At 53.8% G+C, this 5,000-nt stretch overlaps 1 non-coding gene across 1 annotated transcript in view; it reads right to left on the reverse strand.

The window, feature by feature from the left end:
- The window catches only part of LOC124746634, a 1,909-nt gene extending 315 nt beyond the window's left edge, over nucleotides 1–1,594 (reverse strand). Inside the window, exon 1 of the ribosomal RNA XR_007011425.1 lies at nucleotides 1–1,594. This exon is cut by the window's left edge and continues 315 nt beyond it. This is a non-coding gene — a ribosomal RNA (small subunit ribosomal RNA).
- Between the last annotated feature and the right edge of the window lie 3,406 nt (nucleotides 1,595–5,000).

The following is a 5,000-nucleotide window of genomic DNA, read 5'->3' on the forward strand; positions in this document are numbered from 1 at the left end:
ACGCTGATTCCTTCAGTGTAGCGCGCGTGCGGCCCAGAACATCTAAGGGCATCACAGACCTGTTATTGCTCAATCTCGTGCGGCTAGAAGCCGCCTGTCCCTCTAAGAAGAAAAGTAATCGCTGACAGCACGAAGGATGTCACGCGACTAGTTAGCAGGCTAGAGTCTCGTTCGTTATCGGAATTAACCAGACAAATCGCTCCACCAACTAAGAACGGCCATGCACCACCACCCACCGAATCAAGAAAGAGCTATCAATCTGTCAATCCTTCCGGTGTCCGGGCCTGGTGAGGTTTCCCGTGTTGAGTCAAATTAAGCCGCAGGCTCCACTCCTGGTGGTGCCCTTCCGTCAATTCCTTTAAGTTTCAGCTTTGCAACCATACTTCCCCCGGAACCCAAAAGCTTTGGTTTCCCGGAGGCTGCCCGCCGAGTCATCGGAGGAACTGCGGCGGATCGCTGGCTGGCATCGTTTATGGTTAGAACTAGGGCGGTATCTGATCGCCTTCGAACCTCTAACTTTCGTTCTTGATTAATGAAAACATACTTGGCAAATGCTTTCGCTTCTGTTCGTCTTGCGACGATCCAAGAATTTCACCTCTAACGTCGCAATACGAATGCCCCCGCCTGTCCCTATTAATCATTACCTCGGGTTCCGAAAACCAACAAAATAGAACCGAGGTCCTATTCCATTATTCCATGCACACAGTATTCAGGCGGGCTTGCCTGCTTTAAGCACTCTAATTTGTTCAAAGTAAACGTGCCGGCCCACCGAGACACTCAATAAAGAGCACCCTGGTAGGATTTCAACGGGGTCCGCCTCGGGACGCACGAGCACGCACGAGGCGGTCGCACGCCTTCAGCTCGCCCCACCGGCAGGACGTCCCACGATACATGCCAGTTAAACACCGACGGGCGGTGAACCAACAGCGTGGGACACAAATCCAACTACGAGCTTTTTAACCGCAACAACTTTAATATACGCTATTGGAGCTGGAATTACCGCGGCTGCTGGCACCAGACTTGCCCTCCAATAGATACTCGTTAAAGGATTTAAAGTGTACTCATTCCGATTACGGGGCCTCGGATGAGTCCCGTATCGTTATTTTTCGTCACTACCTCCCCGTGCCGGGAGTGGGTAATTTGCGCGCCTGCTGCCTTCCTTGGATGTGGTAGCCGTTTCTCAGGCTCCCTCTCCGGAATCGAACCCTGATTCCCCGTTACCCGTTACAACCATGGTAGGCGCAGAACCTACCATCGACAGTTGATAAGGCAGACATTTGAAAGATGCGTCGCCGGTACGAGGACCGTGCGATCAGCCCAAAGTTATTCAGAGTCACCAAGGCAAACGGACCGGACGAGCCGACCGATTGGTTTTGATCTAATAAAAGCGTCCCTTCCATCTCTGGTCGGGACTCTGTTTGCATGTATTAGCTCTAGAATTACCACAGTTATCCAAGTAACGTGGGTACGATCTAAGGAACCATAACTGATTTAATGAGCCATTCGCGGTTTCACCTTAATGCGGCTTGTACTGAGACATGCATGGCTTAATCTTTGAGACAAGCATATGACTACTGGCAGGATCAACCAGGGAGCTGCGTCAACTAGAGCTGAGCAGCCGGCCGCCCGGGAGTGTGTCCCGGGGGCCCGCGCGAACACGCAAGCGTCCGCTCAATCATTCTGCAAACAGGAGGAGGCTGAGCTCCCCTGCACAATACACCTCGAAACCCTCTCAGGTCCCGGCGGCGCGCAGCGCCGTCCCAAGTACTTGGTCGGGTTCGAGAGAGGCGCAATCGCCCGGAGTTAGGCGAGTAGACGCTTTCGGTGCGACCACCCGTGCTCCCAACTGAGCTTGCCGCTGCCGACAGAGGCCCGGGAGCGTGCTGTCGTGGCATTGCCGGCGGGAGACAACACGCGCCACCTACGGTGACCGGCAGCTCCAACGCCAGCGCCACAGAAGGACAAAAGCCCCACTTGGGTGCCGAAGCGAACTCTCCCAGCACAGCGCACGCGCCAACACATCCGCACAGCTGCGATACAAACCACCAGCGAGAACCGCTGGGGCGACCGAGCAGCAGACGGCGTCGCGGCGCCGAGCGCCGGGCGGCGGCGCATCCTCAACGCACACAGTCCTCAATCGGACCAGCACACTGAAGATGTCCACCGCGCTTCGCACCGGGCCCGCGAGGACCTACTTTGGCCGCACGGCGCCGCGCGCAGGGTGCGCCGGCGCGCAGCTGCGACGCCTGCCGCGTCCGTCGGCCGGCGCGCCTGCCACTGGCCGCCCCCACCAGCCGGCTGTAGCGCGTGCGCCCACGCACCGCGCGGCCAGCACGCCGGGAGGCGCCCCCTCACCGGCCGGGGACGGTCCCACCCAGCCACCGCCGCGTATCGCTTCACACCCAGATGCCGTTCAGTTTCGTCGGCATGGTGGGTATCGCTGGAACAACCGGTTAGTACCTCAACCTATCGTCGCCATCACCGATTCACCCCTAGCGAGAACAACCGCACCACAACAGGTTACCATTTGTTCATTTGCGTAACTTCACCAGAAAACGCAGGCGTCCATCGCCATTTGCAACTTCAACGATTATTGCATGCCTGTGTCAGGTGTCACGCCACACTACGTCTGCCCACATACACGCAACAAAATGTGCACGCCTAGACAATACGTGGAAGGTGGCCCCCGTACGTATGCGATGTCCATTGCTCGAACGACTGTCAACCGGCCTCTGTAGCATGTCGCAGATATGGAACGCGGTGCACCATGCCATCACGGTGTGTGAGGAGAGACGACTAGGTCCGAATACATCAACAGACAGCTCATGCTGATCGCCATCCACGGCGTCCGTTCCTCCCACACGTCTCTATGGCGTACCACACTGCAATCCAGCTCTCATAGGGAGACGACACGTAGCTGCGTGCACAATATTTGCACTGTATGGTCCGCCGTTTTTGGGCGCAGTCGTTGTGCGGTCACACATGTGCCACGATGTATCATTCAGTACATAAGGACGAATGTGCAGTACAGATTGTGGTTCACGCGTACGACATCAGCGGACAGTTGACACAGGCCGCACCACAACGTAGCCTGAGTACGTCGCATGCGAAGGGCATTGAACATGCAAACTTCTCACCAACCAGCTTGCGAAGGCAGGGGGCAAGGTGGGGACGTGGGGAGGGGCGGCATGTACGTCCTGCTGCCATCCACATTACAGTGTACAGCAGGAGCATGTGGAAAGTGAGCAAGACTTGCAAGGTGTTTAACATGAAGCGATACACAGGGGTGCGGGCAGTGCGAGTAGCGAACTATATTGCGAGGGTTGCGGGTGGGCAACACTACAGTAATTGAACGAGTCGTATAACAATTACAGAGCAGGTTTAGGCGACAACGTGGGTTACGTTAAGGCGACAACATGGGTTAGGTTAAGGCACAACATGGGTTAGGTTAAGGCACAACATGGGTTAGGTTAAGGCACAACATGGGTTAGGTTAAGGCACAACATGGGTTAGGTTAAGGCACAACATGGGTTAGGTTAAGGCACAACATGGGTTAGGTTAAGGCACAACATGGGTTAGGTTAAGGCACAACATGGGTTAGGTTGAGGCACAACATGGGTTAGGTTGAGGCACAACATGGGTTAGGTTGAGGCACAACATGGGTTAGGTTGAGGCACAACATGGGTTAGGTTGAGGCACAACATGGGTTAGGTTAAGGTACAACATGGGTTAGGTTAAGGTACAACATGGGTTAGGTTAAGGTACAACATGGGTTAGGTTAAGGTACAACATGGGTTAGGTTAAGGTACAACATGGGTTAGGTTAAGGTACAACATAGGTTAGGTTAAGGTACAACATAGGTTAGGTTAAGGTACAACATAGGTTAGGTTAAGGTACAACATAGGTTAGGTTAAGGTACAACATAGGTTAGGTTAAGGTACAACATAGGTTAGGTTAAGGTACAACATAGGTTAGGTTAAGGTACAACATAGGTTAGGTTAGGTTAGGTTAGGTTACACGTTGTTGTACGGAAAGGTGTAGGGGGGGGGGGGGGCGGGGGCGGCAGGTTCGTTGATAGTGATTATAGTAAGTGAATGCTTGTGACATGATCAGATTTGTCACGTCAGGATGCACCTTTGGCTTATTAGAGGCGGCGCTCCAATTCTATGCTTGTGTGAGACCTGTGTCTTTGACTCATGTCATTGTTTGTGCGCTGTGACAGGAGGTACTATTGTGATGTTGGGTGCACCGTTGTATAGGACATGTGTGGGTGTTGGTGCCTGGTCTGCGCAATGGTGGATGTCGAAAGGCTGGGATATTGTATTTTCCGCACGGACCTCCTGGTCTGGTTGTGATAGTGTGGATTGTGTAATGTGGCGGAGAAGATGCACTGGATGTTGTTCCATGCTGGTGCTTACATATTGTATGTGCGCCTGTTAGAAGCAGAGAGTGGTGCGTGATCAGAGTGTCTGGCTGACGTGTGGTTCCCATTTTGGGCAGACTCTTTCAGCATGTATACGGACAGTTGTGTATATTTGCTGTAGTTTGATGGCTCTGCATTGATTACTAATCAGCGCCGTGTGTACGGGTAATCTGGTTCCAGTCCAAAATGTTCCATCTGTGTACATTAGTGACAAAGACTCCCCCCATGCAGTGGGGCTCGGTCTGTTATAACTCTTCCGCGTAATATATTTGCCCCACGTTTTTGCGACTGCGAGTGCGAGTGCAACGCGCATGGGGACCGACATGCTGATGGCTCGGTATCGGACGCCGTACAGTGAGCAACGCGATCGCGTCTCTCGCTCGTAAGTGGTACAGGTCGCGGCTCATGTATACGGACAGCGGGAATGTCGCATATTGGAAATAACTCTTCATGAAACGCAAGTTATAGGGGTGGATTGCACTTTACGAGTGCGGGAAACGTCCGCCGTTCATCCGCTGGAGGTGCGAGTTTGGCGGTTGGGGTGGTGCACGAACGGGTGCGGGTGGCGTCATTGCCG

The sequence above is a fragment of the Schistocerca piceifrons genome, unplaced genomic scaffold (assembly GCF_021461385.2).
Source record: "Schistocerca piceifrons isolate TAMUIC-IGC-003096 unplaced genomic scaffold, iqSchPice1.1 HiC_scaffold_362, whole genome shotgun sequence".
NCBI classification, from domain to species: Eukaryota; Metazoa; Arthropoda; class Insecta; order Orthoptera; family Acrididae; genus Schistocerca; species Schistocerca piceifrons.